The following is a 23,187-nucleotide window of genomic DNA, read 5'->3' as shown; positions in this document are numbered from 1 at the left end:
TTCCATCTTAAGGTCGTCAGAGTTCGTGTGCGAAGTATCCGTAAGAAGGACAGCGTGGACTCCCCCCCTTCCCCACTCTCTCTTCCGCCAGAACGGATATCCGGCCCCCGGGAAATTCGTGGGAGGGGCATATAGCCGTCTCCCTATGGCCGTCTCCCCCTGGGCGACCCATCCGTAGTGGGTCCCGCCCCCCGTTGGAGGGGCCAATGGCCGCCTCCCCCCGGGCGCTCCCATCCATAATGGGTGGCGCCCCCCCTAGGGACCTTGAAATCACTGCTCACCGATCATGACCTTACCGCCCGACCAAAATATAAATACGACAGTTGTTTTATCTACTAGGGAAAGAAAACTATGACTAAACTTGCAACAGCTCAAAAAATTCACCGACATCACATTGCTACAAAGGGAAAAAGGTACTAAAGCAAAGCCCAATCTTTATTAAATCCATTCCTGTACATCTCTACAAAGGAAAATTGGCCTACAAGCAAGTATCAAATTACATACATACCATCGTCATATATTTATGATGCAAGAAATGATTGCCATACATGTTTTATTACATCCAATAACACCGACGATATCTCTTTATTTCAGAAACTCTGCTACAAGGGGCTGGTGGGTGGGTCAAAAAAGTGCAGCTTGCTCCCTTGAGGGCTCACGAGCGACGAGTGGTGCAGCTTTCAGAGCACAGGAACAAGAGGAAGCTTTGTTGGATTCTCGCACTATTTATCCAGCTGTGGGAGGGCGGGGACCCGCCTCAAGCACGCCCCTCAGTGCACGGACTTCCGGGCGGGTGTTTAGGACAACCTCTTTTTGGGCGGGAGGAGCGTGCTCCGGCCACGCCGCTTCGGGCATACCAGCCGGGACACGCCCCCCGCCCACAATGGTTTCCCGGGGAGATCGGGGCACCCATCCATACGTTCGGGGGGACCGAGTGGTCTCCCCTTTCCATATGGGCCGGGATGCCCGCCAACTCTCCCAACACCAATTCCCCATGGGAGGAGACAGAAGCAGATTTGAACTTTTGGAAGGCGGGGGGGCCTCACGACCCCCCCGGCCGTATTAATTAAATGAAACAAAATGTAAAACTTTAAATAAAACGTTTCATGAATCATGTACAAATTCAACTTCAATTACATCTTGATGAAGACAGGTTTTTCAGGCTAACCTTAACAAATCTCTAATACAAAGGTTTCCTAGCCGAGTCTAGCATCCTGATAACTGCATTACATTTGAATTTGTACAACCTAACATTAAGGGCCAACAGCAAGGTCTTAACCGGTGTCAGATCCCTATCACCAACTTCCCGCCCTCACGGTGTGAGTGGCGCATGCACAGAGGACTTTACCCTCGCCGCCAATTGTAACTTCCCTTTTAGTGGGGGACCCCTTTCACTCGACACCATCTTAAGGTCGTCTGAGTTCGTGTGCGAGGTATCCGTAAGAAGGACAGCGTGGACTCCCCCCCTTCCCCACACTCTCTTCCGCCGGAGCGGATATCCGGCCCCCGGGAAATTAGTGGGAGGGGCATATAGCCATCTCCCCCCGGGAGGGGCCTATGGCCATCTCCCCCTGGGCGACCCATCCGTAGTGGGTGCCGCCCCCCCATGGGAGGGGCCAATGGCCACCTCCCCCCGGGCGCTCCCATCCATAATGGGTGGCGCCTCCCTAGGGACCTTGAAATCACTGCTCACCGATCATGACCTTACCGCCACAGGCCAGATAGTTGACCGACTATCTGGCCCCCCCACACCTCCTATAGGTCATGTCTCCTCAAACCCACTAGCCAAGCTACGATGTCTCCTATTAATAAGTCATTACCAGTCCTAGACAGGTGCACCCCATCTTTCAAATAACAATGATCGCCCCTGATACACCCATGAGAAATGCTTGGGAGATGAGCAGAGCGAAACAATTTTTCAATTTTATTGTTGACCCTCTTTACCGAGTGGTTCAACGCTGTCATAGACAAACCTCCCCGCCATATCCTCCTGGGAAAAATGTGGGATCAGGCAATCGCACATCCCGGGAGCCTTCTGGCTAACCAGGTAACTACAGACAGTATGTGCCTAAGTAACACCCGTCTTCCCAGTCTCACCAAGTCATTGCCCCCTACGTGCACTATGACTACAGATGGCGGTGACCTGTGCCGCCCTAATAGTTCCTCCACAAAACTTTGCAATCGGTCAATACAGAGGCCGCCCTTCCCATGGAAGGTCACTCTGAACCCATATTCCTCAGATGTGTGGATCGCATCACCTGCTTTGAATATGTCCCCAGCACGCCTCACGCATGAGTGGCCCGCGACCCAGACCACTTGAACTCCATTCCGGGATCCTTTCCCGCTGGTCAGCTGATGCTGGGCCGAACCCAATTTCCGCCCCGCGTCACAGGCTCGCGAAACTGTAATCCAAACAAAAGACAACAAGCGTGAGTGCATCAACAGTCTTTTACAACATGTGCAGCCGCACATATCTCTTGAAACAATTCGAGGACCAACGGCCTAATTGTTTCACCTCGTCTGTCTGCAGACCCCGAGCCGTAGCTTCTGTAGCGGCCCCTATTCTAAATGAATGGGTCCCAAAATCACACGGGTTCAAACCCGCTGCTGCAATCGTAATTGCCAGCACCCTCTGAAATTGAAATCTTGTCAACGGGGTGCCGTCCATATGTCTAAGCAGGGCCCCCACCCATGTTGTCAACCTGTTTTTCAGGTAGGCCTCGACATGCCTTACTGGACAACCGGGATTCCCCGGAGCGCGCTGTAACACCACACTATTCCCCAGGGCCTCCTGGTCCGTTTTTGACCTGGCTATCGAGATCAGCAGAGAATCCCCCTTACTTGGATGTGATCCCTGCGTAGACCTCCTTCCACATCTTTCTTATTCCCAGCCACAAGTTCACTCACCCACAGGGCCCCATAGAATGCCAATGTGAAAGCTGCTCGGAACAGTATTGCCTCGCTGGGCGAGGAGCATGTCTCGCCCAGTTTCGCCAGTAGGGTGGTCAATTTATCAAACCCAATCGGGTGCCTGTTATCCTGTCTGCGACCCTCCAGGCGCCGCCAGCCGCGGAGAGCCTTCCTGACTAAGAAGGAGTCAGTCGGGTCCCTTATCCCGTGGAGCTGTGCCATAAATGATATGGCAGCCTTATACCTATTGGCGGTGGCCGCCGACCGGCCTTCCTTATGAAGTGCCACCAAAAATTGGAGCAAGGACTCATCCCGCCCCCATCTATGCTCCCCCGCCGGCCCAAGAAAGGCCCAGTATGAACGGAACGCCCCTTCATAAGCTCTCCTCGTCCTGGGCGCTAAACTGGCTGCCACGAGGTTTTGTAATCCGGGGCACCGATCTGCCATAGTGCTTCGGGGAAAGGTGCCGCCACTAGCTCCGCTGAGGGTAGACAATCCCTGAAAGCCTGCATTTTTGAATGAGAGAGCGCATCAGCCGCATTATTTAGTACACCCGGCACATGTTTTACCCTGAACTGTACGTTCACTCTCATGCATTGCGACACAATCTCTTTCAACAGTCGTAAGATCCATTTGCAGCGTGCTGCCTGCTGATTAATGCACTCGACCACTGTCATGTTATCTGACCAAAACACCACTGAGCGGTCCCTAAAGTCTTCCGGCCATGCCACCAGAGCCACCCAGATGGGGAATAATTCCAGGAAACCAATGTTACATGTCAGGCCGCTTGTTCGCCACCACGCCGGCCATGTTTGCGCCGACCACCGGTTTCCGAAGATTGCGCCAAACCCCACGCTCCCCGCCGAGTCGGTCCATAAGCCGAGTTCCACCGACGAGGCTGGGGGTTTGCTCCATACTACTCGGCGGTTGAAGTCTGCCAGAAATGCCAGCCAAATGAGCATGTCCTGGCGAACCTCTGCCGACAGTCTAGTGCGGTGGTGTCCTTCTTTAAGGCCCACCATAGATTGCACAATGGATCGAGAGAAAGGACGAGCCATCGGTATCACTCTTTTTTTTTTTTTTTAATTTTTAAAACCTTTATTATATAAAAGCACACAGCTAATCAGCCTAACATCCAGGAGGCAAGGCAGCATAGTATCAGGAGGACGAATGTGCGAAACAAATTACAGCAGGACATTGCAGGTTGTTTTTATTATTTTATAAAGATAACCAAACCAGGAAAGAAACGCCAAAGGGCGCATTAGAAAGGCAATGGAGTAAAGAGACGTGTATGAGTCAGTCGGGGGCATCGGAGGTCAGGTATAAGTACAGAAAGAACGGATAGTAGGATGTTGGGGGGGGGGAAGGAAAACAGGAGAATTACAATAAGTATGAAGCAGCTGGTGTCAGCGGTCATGGTGACAGGTGTTCGTCGCGGGGAATAGGCTCCGGTGGTAAACACAATTCGCCCATGTAAGCATTCCAGGCCCCCCACACCTTGTTCCACGTTTGAGGCCTCCCCCTGGCAGTGTACACCGTCTTTTCCCGTAGCATACACCAGTCCATATTGGCTTTCCATTGCACCACCAGGGGGGCCGTGGTAGAACCCCATTTCTGCGCAATATCTCGCTTAGCAACCATGTTGCCTAGTGTAGCCCAACGAGTCTGCGCCGTGTTATAATCATTCGGCTCCCAAATGTTGAGGAGGCACCTCCTCGCCTCTGCCGCCAACTCAACTCCAGTCACTTCCCTCATTACACGATGTATTCTCTCCCAGTAAGGGGCAATGACAGGGCACTCCCACAGAATATGCATAAAGGTAGCAAGGGCTCCACAGCCATGACGACAAAAGCCGTCAGGCGAGAAGCCCATGTGCACAAGCCGGGGGCCGGTGACATACACCCGGTGTAGGATCTTGAATTGCACTAGACGTAGACGCGAGGAAATGGCGACCTCCTTAGGGGAAGACACTGCACTCTGCCAGTCCTCGTCGTCCAGTTCCAGGCCGTCAGCTACCCATTGTTCTCGCAAACGCAGGAGGAGGTCAATTCTAACATTGATCAATTTCCTGTAGGACAAAGAAATGGCACTATCAGGCATATGGCCGTCCAAAATCCTGTCCTCCAAGGGGGAGCTTTCAGGGATTTCGCCCTCCTCCTGCCTAGCGGCATTTAACGCGTGTCTCAGTTGGGCGTATCGGAAAAACTCCGATCCGCCCAAGTGATACTCGGCCTGTAGTTGGGAGAAGGTCTTGACCTCTCCTTTAGCAACCATGTCTTCCACCCTGGAGATGCCTATAAGGTCCCATTTATCAAAACCCTTGGTGTGCCAGAGCTTGCCCAGGATATCAGAATCATACAAAGGTGTGAATCTCGTCAGTCTGCCCTGCCAGCCCTGTATCTTAGTAATCGTCCGCCACGTGTGAACCGCTGCCTTGGTCGGGCCCGTGAGGCGCCGATCAAAGGACCTGGAGTACAGGGCGCGGTAGTAATTGCCTCCACGTAGAAGCCATCTATCCATAGCGTAGCCCGGACTATCCGCGGGGCCGTAAAGGCCATGGTTGATGGCAGCGAGTTGAGAGGACCAGTAATACCGCCGCACGTCCGGCAAAGAGATACCCCCGTCGTACCATGGCAATGTGAGCTTCTGAATGGCGACATGAGGACGACCCTCCCATAGCAGGGCACGTTGCAGGCTCTCAACCTCTCTAAAGTAGCGAGCCGGGACCAAGTCCTGGGTGTTTTGTAAGGCATACAGGAACCTAGGCAGGGACATCATTTTAAACAATGCCGCCCGGCCCAGAAGAGAAAGCGGAAGCTTGCGCCAGCTATCCACATCTCTCCGCAGTCGCTGGAGAGGTGGAAGGAGGTTGTGGTCATATCTCGCCTTCGGGCTGCCCGAGATGTAGATTCCCAGGTACGTAAAACCTTGCCCGGCCAGTTGTATATTGCAACCCCTAGGGAGGCGCGGCGTGTCCCCCTTCAGGATGTAAAGGGAGGACTTGGCCCAGTTAATGACCAGGCCCGAGTAGCGCCCAAACAGCCGGAGCACGTCACATGCTACAATAAGTGACTTACAGGGAGAGGTAAGATAAAGCAGGATGTCGTCCGCGTACAAGGAGACCCTGTCTTCAAAGCCCGGGGCCCAGGTGATACCATGCAGGTCAGGGTGCGAGCGTAGCATGGCTGAAAGTGGCTCCAGGGCCAATGCAAACAGGAGAGGTGACAGGGGGCAGCCCTGTCTAGTACCTCGGTGAAGCGCGAAGGACGCTGACATGCGGCCGTTGACTGCGACAGCAGCCAATGGGCACGAATAAAGAAGTTGCACTCAGGAAGCCCGGTCCAAACCCAAGTTTTGCCAACACCGCCCAAAGGTAACTCCACTCCAGGGAGTCAAAGGCCATCGTGGCATCAAGAGAAGCAAGCACCGTCGGTTCCTCCAGGGTATGAGCCCTGGCCATGACGCCATGCAGCCATCGCAGGTTAAGGGCAGTGTTGCGGCGGGGAATAAAGCCCGATTGATCCGGGTGCACCAAGTCACTAATGACTCCGACCAATCGATTTGCAAGCAATTTAGCTAGTATCTTGGGCTCCGCGTTGAGGAGTGAGATAGGACGGTAGGATCTACAAACGTCTCTCGGTTTTCCTTCCTTGTGAATAACCACAATAGTGGCCAGTCGTTGATCCAAGGGGAGGATACCCTCCTCCCGAGCCCGCAGGAACATAGTTCTCAGATGAGGAGAGACCACGTCTGGTCGAATCTTGTATAACTCGATCGGTAAACCATTGGGGCCGTTCGCTTTACCCGACCGCAAGGCACGGATCGCCAAGGCAATCTCGTCCGCGGTAATATCTCGATCCATGTCGGCACATTCCTCGTCAGAAAGACATGGGAGGTCAATCGTCGAGAGGAACTCGGCCGAGTCAGACTCGGAGCGGTCTGAGCTAGAAGTATAGACACCCCGGAAGTAGTCAGCGAAAGACTCGGCAATGGCACTTGGGTCCGTGACCGTCACTCCGTCCTCCCCCAAGATCTCCGGCACCACCTGACTAGCCATCTCACGCCTGTCCAACCAGGCCAGCAACTTCCCGGCCCTGTCCCCAACGTCATAAATGCGGCCCTGCTGTTCCTTAGCCAGCACTAGGGCAGCATTCGTGGCGAGATCATGGTACTCCGACTGTTTAAGGGAGAGGTCGTGTAAAAGAGAAGGATCGGGCTCAGGCCCCAAACGGGACTCGAGGTCCAGGACCTCTTCTTCAATATGCGCAAGGTCGGCATCACGAACTCGCCTAGCCTCCGCAATGAGAGCTAGGGCCTCACCCCGCAGCACGGTCTTGAACGCCTCCCACAATGTGACCGCCGAGCCAACCGAGCCAACATTTTCGGAAAAATACAGGTCGATGGCCTTGGCTAGGAGTGCGCGCGTCTTGTGATTGCGAAAATACCAAGGGTTCACCGCCACCGGTCGTGAGGAAAATTAAATTTTGGCCATGTTGTGTTCCCTAGCGCGTACCCCACCGACTCCATGTACCAGCTTAAAGTGCATGTAACTTCCCTCCTGTGCCAGCTATGAAGACGCAAATACATTTGCGTCCACCGTCAACTTGTCCTCTTTCAGAAGCACCATGAATGGATTATGTAATCCGTTCCTAAGTATGCTATGCCACCGTCTTTTTGTAGTACACTTTTCACATTTTCCTGCTCTAGCCAGAGTAGGCCCTGAATTCCTACTATCTGAACCTCTTTTGTGGCTCCTGACTCTGCCCAGGCTACCTCTCTACTCGTGAACTCTGTCCTACATTCAGCGCGGCCCCTCGCGCTCAGCTCAAGCCTGCTTTCTGCCAAGACTGACTATAACCTTCGAGTTATCTGTTCCGTTCCCCGAGAATACATTCCTGCCTACTAGATCCTGTAAACATCCTCTCCAGCTGCAGAGCCAAAAAGAGCCGACCTGTCTTAATGCAAGTAATTCATAGCCTCTGTTGCCATGCTTCCATGGAAGGCCCCGTGCCCCCACGCTTCACATATAGACATTCAGGCGCTCATACACGCATCCATAGTTAGCATAGAATAGCTTCTGCCCTAGAGACCTTTCCGCCCAGATAGTATAGTTCCTAAACATCAGATATCAGATATGATAGAAGTACAAGTTGATCTGACATGCCAGACTTCTGTCTCTTTCCGTCCGTGTAAATGTCAAGACCCCTGCACCCCGTCAATCACACGTCATGCAGCTGCGCGCGCATCCAAGCTTTCCGATTTCTGCTGACATTGCAACATTCTGTTAGCACCACCCCTTGGTGCCACCCACTTGCGTCACCTATCAGTGACGTTTCTAGCACACACCTCTAGTTCACGCCTAGTTTACGCCTCTTGATGATGTATTGGTACCACGTGTATACTGTTATCTTGTCTTCTCTCAGCTGTTACGCCTCTTACATTGAACATTATGATGTAAATCAAGTATATAAGCTATGTATTGTCAATAAACGAGAGCGCGCTCATCTATCCCTTCTGACACCCCTGTGGTGGTCAGAACATGATATCCTGATTCCTTTATGAGGAATAAACCCCTTAGAAACTCTAACACCACGGACTCTGTTTTCTTTCCTTCTGATTGAGTTATCATTGATTAGGTACTTACCTGCATAGAAATTAAGAGAGTAAATTAATTATTTACGTCATTTTGGCGCCCGAATAGGGACCCCTCCCCCACCTCACGCGCCGGAAGGTGCGTTGCAATCCGTGTCCCCTGCCATCAGTTAGACGGACTACACGTGTACTGGCAGGATTTCCTGCATCCCCCTCTGACCCACGGAGGTGACGAAGACTGCGATCAGTACCCAGACGAGGCGGTGAGGAGTGCGGAGGATCCCGACCAGAGCCCAGCCGAAAGAAGCAAGGTCCGAGGTGTGAAGAGGCCCACCAGTTTTCCGAAGTTTTCCGAAGTTTTCCGAAAGTTCTCCGAGGTTTTCCGAAGTTCCGAGTCGAGTCCAGTCGAGTTTTCCGAGGCCTTCTGTTTTCCGTGCTTCCCGGTGAGTACCATTGCTGGGTCGTATCTAGACGGGTTTGGGTACGCAAGTCCGGTCTGCACTGTTTTTAGGCAGTGTATCTGTACTGTTTAGCAGTATATAAAGTATTCCGAATTTTTGCACTGTTACACCAGTGTATCCGTACCGTTGAGCGGTACATTCAGTGTAGGGGGTAGTTAGCTATGTCTTTTAATGTTTTTATGTGATTAATGTTGTGGTATGAATGTGACTGTTTTATTGTGTAATTATTGTATTTCTTGTATCAACTAGCAACTCGTATCAAGGAATAAAAGACCTAGCGTTCAGCAATAAGTAAGCAGGATGCCGTTCCTCAGCAAGTTAAAACAGATCGGAACTAGGAAAGGGTTACTAGAGGAAGAAATTCCTATCCCCCCTAGGGACACTCCAGGCAATTTTATGTATCAAAAACACGGCATAGATGCCATATTATATCTAGATTTATGGGCCGATTACACCAAGCACCTAGATGAGAGACACAGATGGCCTGTTACCGGAACGTGGGATGCTGAGTGCATCATGAGGGTAGAAGAAGTATTATGGAAAAAGAAAGCTAGGCAATCCCAGAAGGACGCCATAGAATTTTGGCGTAAGGAATCACGTAAGCGTGCTGACAAAGCACTCCGTAGAGAAGACAGACTTAAAGAATCAGATAAAGAGCGAGAAAACGAATTAGTTACTGAAGGGATCCGAGTAAAAACAGAACAAATAGACCGTGCCCGAAATAATCTTGTAAACGGTATGTATCTCGTAGCAGATGGCCCATCCGAAACGGAATCAGAGATACCGAAAAACTTACCGACACCATTAGTTCCAACTAAAGTAATGCATAAAACTACTAAAGACATATTCCTGAATTCGTATCTAGAGGATGTAGCACCAGCTTACACCAATCTGCCTGTTCGTGCCCTGCCTACTGACAGGGATGGGGGTGGCACTGCGCCCCCAGATAATGTTCCACCGGTACCGCGACAGACCTCCCCTGTTCCGCCACCTCCGCCACTTCCTCCACTCAAGACGGATCTACCGAAACCAGTATTACCCGATCTTACTAAAAGACAGATTCAAGTCCAGATACAGACTCCGCGGAGAGATAATGCCCAAGCATCCGCCTCAGGAGGTGCGACAGCGGGTCTACAGACCCCGCCACCGACACACAGATTGCATTTAAAGGACACACAGAATCCTTTCCAGTCTCCCTACTCAGCCCGGCTTGACGCATTCAAAGATAGGATGTCATTTTGCAGATATGATCCAGTACCCGGAAAGGACGATCTAATGGTATTAGCATCACTGCGCTTAAGATCTGCCACCGATAACTTGCTATGCTGTGTAGGAATGCAGGAAGCTCTCGACAGACTATACAAATTCATACAGACAGGGAAAGACCCCGACAGTGTCAAAGCTGCCATGTATAAACAGAAAGTTGACATTCAAAAACAGATATTACGATTCTTCATTAATTGTGTAATAAGAGAACGAGACAGGCCCGGGACAGATCAAAGTGAGTTAGACGCATTAAACAAGTGGGGCCAAAATATAGCAGACGCGAAACATGACAAGGGGACTTGCATAGCCACTATGTCCCAGAAAATTAGAAAGGCAGTATTAACTGCACATCAGGAAGAAAATGATAAAAATTCCTCCGAGGAGGAAGATGAAGATGAAACATCAGGAAAATATACAGACATTATAGCATATGTAGGTAGGGGAAACTACCTTAGGAAAGGTGTCCGTCCGGAGAGCAAGAGAGTCCTTTTCTCTGCTTTAACAAATCCGAACTCTTCTGAACATCAGTTCCAGGAAACTGATAAAAGGCTTCGAGACCGAGTGGGGTACCATGTACTGAACTCTATGGACGAACAGGAACTAGCCCGGTCAGCCGTGTTGTGGGCCGAAAACCCAGACATATATAATGATGACACGTTAGTGCAGACATTCTTGAACCTTTCCCCGGAAGAGCAGAAAATAGCAGGTGTATACATGATTCAGCACCTCCTCATCAAGTTCAGAAACCATCATTCTGATCCAGGTCCTTTACACGAAACATTAGAAGCACTAATCATGGATAGATGGAGAGGTTTTAGTACCAAATTAATACAAATAATTCTAGAGCAACGACGCAAGTATAACTCCTTCCTGAGCTCTGAATATGTTCCCGCCCCGCCTCCAGAAAGAAAAATGTACCACATGCAATGCGGTGGTGGCATTGAAAGTCAGAATCCCTTGCGAGAAGTACATCCAGTTATGGGTGAGGATCATACCCTGAAGCGTGTGTATGTTCACACACCACTGACTAAGTTAGAACTGTTAGAAATGAAGAAATTAGTTCCGTGCCATGATAAAGACCCTGCGGGTTTTCACAGAGAGCTTAAAGACATGTTACTGATGGGAGATTACACGTATGATGATATTATGAAAATGCTAAAGGTACTGTTGCCCACGGGCATTTACGAGAAATTAAAGGAGAAGGATTGGGAAGTGGGAGAGTCAAAGATAGCATGGGCGGAGATAGAAGACGAAGAAAAGAAACGAGTCCCAGGGTTAGGCCTTGGGGATCTGACTAAAGCATTACCAGGTTTAATAGTACAGGTTCTGCCAAGATTATTGACAACTCGAAAGGAAGATTGGGACGCAATCTCGTCCTGTAAACAGAAACAAGATGAAGATACTAGTGACTTTTATTCAAGATTCGAGAAATGTTTCATTATCAATAGTGGCCTAAAAACTAGTAGCGAGTCATATCCACATCTTTTTGTAACAAAATTAGTAGAGAACGCCCTACCACTAGTTAAAAATAGAGTGTACAAGGTTGAAAGTACTTGGCAGGCAAATACGCCATCACAGATGTTACAAATGTTACAATATCACCAGAATAGAATTAGGGAAGAACAAGATCAGGAACAGAAACGTATGAAAGACACGAAAATGAAAATGTTAGTAGCTCAGACCATTCCAGCCGAGGGTCATAGAAAAGGTGGGGCCCAGACAAATCATTCTGCCGCTCCCGTTAAAGGGACATGTAATTATTGCAAGCAGCCAGGTCACTACGTACATGAATGCCCAGTCCTGAAACATAACATCGAGACAGGTAAAACTAAAGAAAGACCGCGTCCGCCTAGACATGAACAGGGTCAACAACAGACCTCACAGAACGAACAGCCAATGCAGAATACACAGCCTATGCATGATCAGTCCCATACAGTACAGACAGTAGCAGTACCGCAGCCACAGCATGCTCAGACACAGCCCGCTGCCGCAACACGACAAGTATCACAACAGATGTACCAGTATGCCCAGTCAGCATATCCAGATTATCAGCGTTATACATGAAACAGCCTAGGGAGGGAAAGTGATTTGCCTCTTATTGAAATTCCTGTAGATCAAGAAGGTCCTTACGTACATAGTCACGTATTAGGAAAAGACAGAACGTTTTTAATTGACACAGGGGCAAGTCGCACTACTATAAGTCATAATGAAGTTCCAGGGGCACCCCTCTCAGGCTCACAGAATGTTTCCCTTGGTTTTTCAGGACAGCCTATTGTAAATGAAGTATCGGAACCAGTACCACTAGCTGTGGGTCCATTATCTCGAGTTACAGATTTGTTACTTACGAAATCATGCCCCGAAAATCTGTTAGGAATTAAAACACTGAAGGCTCTAGGAGCTATAATTTGCTGTTCCCCGGAGGGAGTCAGACTCTTTCTACGGGATTTCAAGGGTCATTATGTTCTACGTGACTTTGATGTCAGACTGAAAAATGTACCAGATCACTTATGGGCAAAAGGCCCAGCTGATGTAGGATGTATGCATATCACACCATACCGTGTTACACTCAAGACAGGAGTTGTTTTACCCAGAATCAGACAATACAAGTTACCACCCGATGCTGTAGTGGCTTTACTGAAAATCATTGAAGAGCTTATTGCCCAGGGAGTGGTCATAGAGACCGACTCCAATATCTGTAATTCACCCATCATTCCAATTCTTAAACGTACAGACCGCAATGCACCGCCAGTATATCGGCTGGTGATTGATCTTCGAGAACTGAACAAATGCATTGTACCACAGTATCCTGTGGTCCCCGATATCTCCTCCCTGTTAACTGCCATTGATTCAGAAGCAACGTTCTTTACTGTAATCGATCTCAAGAACGCCTTCTTCAGTGTACCCATTGACCCGGAGAGCCAATATCTCTTCGGATTCAGTTTAAATGGACGAAGTTTCAAATTTTCCCGCGCACCTCAAGGATTTACAGAAAGCCCCAGCATCTATAGTCAAGCACTGAAAAGACAACTAGATTGTATCCAAATGCCAGTTAATACCGCTTTACTACAGTACGTCGATGATCTACTGATCACCGCACGAAGTGAGCCCGAATGTGAACAAGCATCTCTGATAGTTTTGCATTTTCTGGCCGACAAGGGACACAAGGTGTCTCCTTCGAAGCTACAATTCTGTGTTCAGCAAGTTGTGTACTTGGGTCACTTGCTGTCCAAAGTGGGGAGACAGCTCACTCCCGATCGCATTCAGTTAATTGTAAACATGCCACGACCCCAGACACAAAAGGAAGTGCGGGCCTTCATAGGCCTCACCTCGTACTGCAGACAATGGATTCCTCAATATGCATTTCTAGCTAAACCCCTCATCCAGTTAACAACACAGGAGGCAGCAACTTCGACTGTCCTCCCTTGGACTCAGGAACACACACAAGCCTTTGAGGAATTAAAGAAAGCTTTATGCCAAGCACCAGTTTTAGCGACACCATGTTACAGCAAACCGTTTACACTTTTTGTTACAGAACGTGACGGTACAGCATTGTCTGTCCTCACTCAAGATCAAGCAGGTTCACATAAGCCTTGCGCTTATTTTTCAAGCACATTGGATTCAGTAGCACAGGCACTCCCTGCATGCTTAAAGTCAGTAGCAGCAACAGCGTTAGCAATCAGACAAAGCGACTCAATTGTTTTAGGTCATCAGTTAACAGTACAAGTTCCACATTCTGTAGAGGTTCTGTTAAACAGAACTCAGACTCAACACTTAACTATAGCACGACTGACAGGTTACGAATTGACATTATTCCAGCCACACATAGAAATCAGACGCTGCAGTATCTTGAATCCAGCAACATTGTTACCTACAGTTATGACAGATCCAGCTCCACATGATTGTATAGAAATTATTAATGCAGTAACAAAGCCCAGACGAGATTTAACAGATGTTCCATTGACAAATCCAGACCTGACACTTTATGTGGATGGTTCATGCATGAGAACAAGTACAGGAGAGTTAGTGGCCGCGTATGCCGTGACCACTGAAACTGAAGTTAAAGAAACACATCGTATTGATACACTGTCTGCTCAAGCGGCAGAGCTCATCGCTCTGACCCAAGCCTGTATTCTAGCGAAGAACAGAAATGTTAACATATACACAGATTCCCGTTATGCGTTCGGAGTCGTACACGACTTTGGTATGCTCTGGCAGGAACGAGGTTTTCTGACCTCTCATGGTACAAAGATACAGCATGGTCCTCTCATTCAAGCACTGTTAGAAGCCATACATCTGCCTTCAGCCATATCAGTCATGAAGTGTAAAGCACATACTAAAGCCACAGATTCTGTTTCCCAGGGTAACGACCTGGCAGATCAGACAGCAAAACATACAGCACTGACCGACACTCAGACAACTGACACCACAAAAACAACAGATCCGACAATCTGTATGACAGTCAGAGATCCCACACTAGATGTTATTGACATTCAGACACATGCTACTGCAGACGAAATAAAGAAATGGATCGAACTAGGAGGGATCCAGACAGATCAAGGTTGGATGACGAAGGGAAAATCTACATGGTTTCTCCCTGACTCTATGGTTCAAGTCATGATAAATACAGCACATAGTCCTGCCCACCTAGGAGAGAAAGCAATGCTAGACAGTTTGCAAAATCTCTGGTACAATAAACACTTACGAGCAGCCGCAAAACAGAAAGTGCGTACTTGCATGATCTGTTGTCAGTTCAATCCAGGTAAAAGCGTCCCTGTAGAGCAAGGTGGATTTCATCCTCCCGATCACCCTTTTGAAGTCCTCCAGATGGATTATATCCAGATGGACCGTTGTCGAGGATTTAAATATGTTCTCGTAGTTGTCTGTGCTCTGTCCCGCTGGACCGAAGCATACCCAGTTCCAGATTACACTGCTCCGACCACTGCCAAACAGTTGGTTCGTGAATTTTTCCCACGGTACGGCTTGCCTCGTGTCGTGTACTCAGATAACGGTCAGCCATTCTCGTCTGCCCTAATGAAAGAAGTTTCCTTGTTATTGGGATACCAGTGGAAGTTCCATTGTGTCCGACATCCAGAAGCCGCAGGCCTTGTTGAGAGGCATAATCAGACATTAAAGATCCGCCTTGCCAAAATATGTCAGGACAAAGGGGTCGACTGGATAGTCGCTCTGCTAGTGGCACTATTCTATATGAGAATGGTCGCCCATTCGAGATCAGGGCTATCCCCGTACGAGGTGGTCTTTGGAAGACCACCGAATATGTGGGGGACGCCCATTCCTAAAAAAATAACCGATGTTGATTCTAATATGTTGACAGATTACCTTGCCTCCTTGATGTCTGCACTCCAATCATGTCGTTCACAGGTTGCCGCAGCCTTCCCTGACAACACCGATGTGAAGGAGCATGACGTCCGCCCCGGAGATGTTGTGCTAGTCCGAAACTTCGACAGGAAAAGTCCGTTGGAGCCCCGCTGGAAGTCTCCGAAGACCGTTCTACTTACGACAAGGACCGCAGTCAAATTGGAAGGCAGAAAGGGGTGGGTCCACCTAAGCCATATCAAAACATTCCCAGGACTGAAACCGGAACAAGACACACCCACCCCCACCAGAGACTGTGATTCCAAAGACTTTACCGAAGTTAAAAGAGAAAAGACTCCTCAAGAACAATACCGTATGAAGTTACGATCTAGCAAGTCAGACAGTTTAATTGTTTAAGTCCTCCCCTAGGTGAATCGGTTAAATAGTTTCTGACATGTATCCCCTAGATCGAGTTAGAGAGAGAGAAGAAAAGAAAAGAACATATTGCAAATCACTTCGTAGTCACTGCATAGTGACACTAATAATTATGTTTATTCTAAGTATATTAATAATTGTCGCTAGCATCTTGTTACCTGTATACTATCCTATTTTCAAGCGTGAACAATCTGCTTACAATGTCTCTGCTGAACACACTTTTAGTGAGTTACCTCCTCATGAGCTTTCCTACAGACTTGCGCTGCGCAACAATACATTCATTAGTATGTTACATCATTCTCATCGAACTAACAATGCTACAAATTGCTGGATATGTGGCCGACTCCCTCCCTACCAGAATTACAAGGGAGCGCTGCCTCTCTTTCCGTATCCGTTCTCTCACAATGGCTCCTGTGGAGCATGGTTCAAAATAATTAATTCCTTAGATCCTGACATTGCTGTTTTCGATGGGGGTTGGGTTTGGGGAAACCTGAACTTGGTCCTACTAGACGTCTGTTACCCAGATAAGGAGGGACTTCCCACTAGAATAGGAACTGATCTAGAAAATGAAGTGTATGGATTAGGTAATTACACAATTAGCCTTATGATTCTTACTGTCGAATCCGAAGACACGCCAGTTCTACCTATTATGTCAGTACTGCCAGTCACTGGTGAATTATGTATCAAGAAGAAAGGTTCCGTACACTTAGGTCATAGTAAATGCACTACTGTGGTCGAATTCAGTGATCATGGAAAATCGTCTTTCAAAACTGTCAGTCATTCTTACTTTGTTTGTGGTCATACCGCATACATTCGTCTACCTCCAGATTGGGATGGTACCTGTTACATTGCATTCCTTCTGCCACCTGTTTTTCTAGCTCCCCCTGATTACCACAGAAATAGCAATCTAGTAAAGAATAGACCCAGAAGAGATGCCCCCCTTGTCGACTATACAGAAACGGCATGGGAACAGTACACTGATTTTAATAAAGGATTCTTTTTTTTCTTAGGCCCTGTCCAGAATAGTAAATTAATACGCAGATTAACTAGAACACTTGAAGCAGTAGTAAATGAAACTGCCTCCGCCTTAGGTAACTTAACAGAAGAGCAGTCCGCTATGCGGGTTGTTGTCCTTCAGAATCGTCTTGTAATTGACGTCATCTTGGCAGATAGAGGTGGAGCCTGTAAGGTCATCGGGTCAAGCTGCTGTGTTTTCATTCCACAAAATGCACCATCTGTATATCAAGCTATCACCCGTCTTCATAAAATTGCAAATCAGATACATCAGACTCCAGGCACCTGGACTTGGTCCGGTTGGTTCTGGACAACGTTAACAGCTTGGGGATGGAAGATCCTATCCTTCCTAGGCATTGGCCTAGTCCTAGTATTCAGTTGCTGCCTGTGCCTGCAGTGTGGGCCAGCGATTTGTGGACTGTGTGCCACCTCTTGTATTGAACATTCCAGTTTTCACTCAAAACGTAACCAAAAGAAAGAAGAACAAATGATGTTACAAGAACAGACTGATCGATTCATGAGGATCGATATTTCATGAAGGGTCCGTAGGGAACAAGGAGGGAATGAGGAAAATTAAATTTTGGCCATGTTGTGTTCCCTAGCGCGTACCCCACCGACTCCATGTACCAGCTTAAAGTGCATGTAACTTCCCTCCTGTGCCAGCTATGAAGACGCAAATACATTTGCGTCCACCGTCAACTTGTCCTCTTTCAGAAGCACCATGAATGGATTATGTAATCCGTTCCTAAGTATGCTATGCCACCGTCTTTTTGTAGTACACTTTTCACATTTTCCTGCTCTAGCCAGAGTAGGCCCTGAATTCCTACTATCTGAACCTCTTTTGTGGCTCCTGACTCTGCCCAGGCTACCTCTCTACTCGTGAACTCTGTCCTACATTCAGCGCGGCCCCTCGCGCTCAGCTCAAGCCTGCTTTCTGCCAAGACTGACTATAACCTTCGAGTTATCTGTTCCGTTCCCCGAGAATACATTCCTGCCTACTAGATCCTGTAAACATCCTCTCCAGCTGCAGAGCCAAAAAGAGCCGACCTGTCTTAATGCAAGTAATTCATAGCCTCTGTTGCCATGCTTCCATGGAAGGCCCCGTGCCCCCACGCTTCACATATAGACATTCAGGCGCTCATACACGCATCCATAGTTAGCATAGAATAGCTTCTGCCCTAGAGACCTTTCCGCCCAGATAGTATAGTTCCTAAACATCAGATATCAGATATGATAGAAGTACAAGTTGATCTGACATGCCAGACTTCTGTCTCTTTCCGTCCGTGTAAATGTCAAGACCCCTGCACCCCGTCAATCACACGTCATGCAGCTGCGCGCGCATCCAAGCTTTCCGATTTCTGCTGACATTGCAACATTCTGTTAGCACCACCCCTTGGTGCCACCCACTTGCGTCACCTATCAGTGACGTTTCTAGCACACACCTCTAGTTCACGCCTAGTTTACGCCTCTTGATGATGTATTGGTACCACGTGTATACTGTTATCTTGTCTTCTCTCAGCTGTTACGCCTCTTACATTGAACATTATGATGTAAATCAAGTATATAAGCTATGTATTGTCAATAAACGAGAGCGCGCTCATCTATCCCTTCTGACACCCCTGTGGTGGTCAGAACATGATATCCTGATTCCTTTATGAGGAATAAACCCCTTAGAAACTCTAACACCACGGACTCTGTTTTCTTTCCTTCTGATTGAGTTATCATTGATTAGGTACTTACCTGCATAGAAATTAAGAGAGTAAATTAATTATTTACGTCAGTCGGCTAGACAGGACGATGCCAAAGTCAAACGAGACCCACAGCGGGGAGTGGTCAGAAATACCCCTTGCCAGAAAACGGGCCTCAGATACGGCAGGTGAATGTGCCGCCAGGGTAAGAACGCAATCTATATGGGCACTTGAGAGGAAGGAAAATCGGCGGAGCGCGGGATGTAGTAATCGCCAGCTGTCCACCAACCCCATGGAGTCGAGGAAGGCCGGCAGCCACATTTGGGAACTACGAAGGTCCCTCGGCGGTTGGCGGTCCAGGGAGCCGGAGCAGACTGAATTGAGATCACCCCCCAGAATCAGTAGGCCTGAAGGCAGGGACAAGATGGCGCCACCAAGGTCCTGAAAGGTGCTGGATTGGAGGCCCGGGGGAACATAAACCGAAAGTAGCGCTAAGGAACGCCCCTCCCATCTTCCCGCCACTGCGGCGTAGCGTCCCCTTTCATCAAGCACTGTGACGTCTATTTCAAGGGGAAGGGACGCATGCACCAGGATGCCCGCCCCCCGGGAACCTGAGGAGAACCCAGAGTGGGCAACCATTTTGTAGCCTTTACGGTTGAGGGCCTTGCAGGAGTTCCCTACCAAATGCGTCTCTTGCAGAAGCACAATATCGGGCATATGTCGCTTTATCAGTTGGATCACCACCCCTCTCTTAACTCGGCCACCCAACCCATTAACATTCCAACTGATCACTTTTAAATTCCTACCCCCCATCGTCCAGTAACCCGCCCCTCCCGACCCCAGCCAACTCAGTCATCAAGTAAACAGTAATACACACAATCCATTGCCTCAAGAAAAAGGAAGAAAAAGAACGAACAAACAAATAAACTTGCATAGTTGCACCCCCCACCCTGCACCCCTGCATATGACTAAAAAGCCCCCCCAACCAGCAGTGTGCCTGTCGCCCCATAACTACTCTACAAGAAGAGACCCAGAGGAGTAAGGAATCTCCACGAACACCCCCAGCCACCCTCCATGTACTGACAGGAAAGTCAACAGAGTCAATTAAAACAATACCCGAAAGTCACATGAGGCAGAAATACCAAGCGATGGATCTCCCACTATAGAGCCAAGTCTCATAGGTCCGGGCCACCGGCAGCACCGCCATCATGTTCATCCTGAGCGTCTCGACGCGGCGACAAAGTGTCCAGCCAGTCACTTACGTTCTCGGCAAAGTCAAAGAAGAGGGCACGGCCCTCGTGTTCGATCCGGAGCTTGGCAGGGAACATCATGGAGTATTTGTATCCCAAGTCCCGTAGTCTCCGTTTCACCCCGGCGTAGCTCTGGCGCTGCCTCTGTACTGTCCTGGTAAAGTCCGGATAGAAATGGATGTTGGCGTTCTGAAATTTAAGCGGTCCATGTCGTCTGGAAGCCTGCAGGACCGCGTCCCTGTCTCGGAAATTGAGCAAACGAGCCACGATGGGTCTAGGCGCAACGCCCGACTTCGGCGGGCCACCCGGTACTCGGTGAGCTCGCTCCACCGAGAAAAAGTTGCTAAGGCCAGGCGGTGCCAGATGGGTCTTTATCAGTTCTTCAACGAGGAGGTCCGTCGCCGCCTCCTCCGAACCCTCCGGGACACCGACAATGCGGACGTTCTGCCGCCTGGCACGACTCTCAAAGTCCTCCAGCCGCCTTGAGAATTGTTCCGCGGTCCTCTGCAGGTTCCGGACCTCTGTTTGTAGGTCCGAGACAACGGCCGTAAGACTGGAGGTCTTAATGTCCAGATTTTTGACTCGATCGTTAGTCTTGCCCAAGTCGGCTCTAATGAGAGTCAGGTCAACGGCCATAGTGTCCACTTTATGTGTAAGGACCTCGTGTTGTTGCTGCATGTCCGCCCGGAAACTAGTAATGGCTCCCATGATGTCGCCCAGGGTAGGCTCAGAGCCGTCCGGCGAGCCCGAGGACGGGAGGTTCTTGGCAGAGGGTCCGGTAACAGGTGGTGTCTTCGGCTGGGTATAGCGCTCAATCTTGTTCTGTTGCGACTGTGCTTTGCCGCGGACACCTTTGCTCGATGTCTTGTCGGGGTCCCCTCTGCCCGCCATGTTAGGTCTGAAGAGAACAAAGGGTTATGCCAGGCTAACCCGAGCCTAGTGAGCAGGAGGGCTTGTCCGGGCCGGACAGTAAGAGGCCGTCTCAGGAACGCACTGTGGCCACCAGTATCCCACCGGTGGAGACGACAAGCAGGCACTCCGCAGGACGGTCGTGCGTAGCGACGGAGTCCGGAGAGACAATGGCACGGAGCTGGCACAGAGTCCCACTCGACGTAGCTCAGCGTAGGAAGCGCCGATTCGTGATCTGAAAACGGTTCTCGCCTCAGTAGACCATCAGCAACAAGAATCCACCCTCGTGGATCAGGATTTCAGACAGGATATCTGCGGAGGATCGGGAGGTCCGCGGAGCTCCGAGCTTACGCGGCCATCTTGGTTGCCCGCAAAGCTCCTCCCCCATCGGTATCACTCTTAATGCAAAGTTAAGCTGACCCACTGTCTGTTGTAACTGGTGCAGGGTCACCTTCTCCGTTCGGAGACGTAACAAGGAAGCCCTAAACTTGACAACCTTCTCCAACGGCAAACGGAAACACCCCTCTTCTGAGTCTAGTTCTATCCCCAGAAACTCGAGGGAGGTAGTCGGCCCTACCGTCTTACCCGGTGCCAACGGAACCCCGAAACCCTGCATGAGCACGCAGAAGTCCTGCAATGCCCACGCACAGTCCCGAGTGCCCGGTGGGCCAAGAAAGAGGAAATCATCCAGATAATGCATCACATATTTGTGCCCTGTGGCCTTCATGAACACCCATTCCAAAACCGAGCTAAACATTTAAAAATAAGCACATGAAATTGAACAACCCATAGGCATGCACATATTCATGTAGTATTTCCCCTGAAATGTGAAACCCAGCAGGCGCTGGTCTTGAGGATGAACTGGGAGCAATCTGAATGCAGATTCAATGTCTGAATTAGCTAACAATGCACCGGGCCCATGCGATTCAACATTACAACTGCGTCATCGAACGATGCGTACTTTACCGAGCATATCTCAGGGTCAATCGCTTCATTCACTGAAGTCCCCCTCGGGGCCGATAGATTGTGAATGAGCCTATACTCCCCCGGGTCCTTCTTTGGAACCACTCCTAATGGGGAACACACAAAATCAGCCACTGGTGGGTCGCCAAATGGTCCTGCCACCCGTCTCAGGCTAACCTCCTTTGCTATTTTTTTGGCGGCAACTGTTGGGTTGTGTTGAATAGACAACTGATTTTTACAGGAAGAGTTCCCATGAAAATTGCCCGCCGGGTTCCTGAAGCCATATGAGAAGCCATCCCTCAGAGTCCCGGCGGACGCATGATCAGGGTATCCGTTTAGCCAGGGGTTCAAAGCCAAGATATCTACGGGCGAAGATGTTTGCTTCCGAGGCACCATATCAATCCTGCTTGGGACCCCCTTTTCCTCCTGCGCCATTGGCCTTTGATCGGCAACTCGTTTCCGGGTGTGAGGAATTCCCACAGCCCGAGCACGCGTGCCGGAACCTACACGTTCCATGGGGCCTGTTACAAGTTCCCTTGTTAAAGCCCCAACACACCCCTCGCTTGCTTCCGTTCCCGCCCGACCTGGGTTGGGACTCCCCCCCAGAGCTCGCCCGAAAGGGCTGTGACTGCCTCTGAGGGAATACCCCAGAGCCGTTGGCGCTCGCCCCTGAAGCACTCGCTGGTCCTGGCAAGAGCTGTGCATGCCAGGAGACTGCATCCAAACAATCCCATGTCAAGGCCACATTAAATTCCTTCGCCTTTCTAAAGGCCATATCTGGCCCTTCCATTCATCACCCCCATACTTTGCATGGAAATTCGTGATTCTACTCTGATAACATGCTAAGTCACTCAAGACCTCTGGTGTACGTTCTCTGATAATCGCTACAAAAATAGAAAAGGCCCTGATCTAGTTCATCATTGTCTCATCGACCCTGAATTCTGCCATCTTGGCCCGCCATACACTGGGGTGCCACAAATCTTTCTGGGTCTTTGCATACTCTAACTCACGATGATCAGTTAACAGTGAAAACATGTTAATATACTTGTTTGCCCACACCATCTTTTTCGTAACCATGGGAACATGTTGAGCTAAACTTTCCCGCCTTGAGGGTACCGCACCCTCCCCCACCATCGGTAACGATCCCTTACCGGCTTCTGCCGTGCTTCCAGCCGAATCCGTTGTTTTCTCCTGGTTGTCAGCCGTGACCACATTCGCCACCTGCGGGGAAATAGAAGGCACATTCGCTGTCCCGGCATCCCTTGCCTGCCGCAACTGCTCGATAATTACTCTGGCCTCTTCGGTCGGGTCTCCCTCTGCTGCAGATCCCCCTGCTCCCTTCTTTAGCCATGGTAACACCGCCGCTAACTGAAGCGCTAATTCCGG

The sequence above is a fragment of the Lissotriton vulgaris genome, chromosome 11, assembly GCF_964263255.1.
Source record: "Lissotriton vulgaris chromosome 11, aLisVul1.2, whole genome shotgun sequence".
Classification (NCBI taxonomy): domain Eukaryota; kingdom Metazoa; phylum Chordata; class Amphibia; order Caudata; family Salamandridae; genus Lissotriton; species Lissotriton vulgaris.
The sequence above is the reverse complement of the archived record's forward strand: the minus strand, read 5'-3'. Positions refer to the sequence as shown.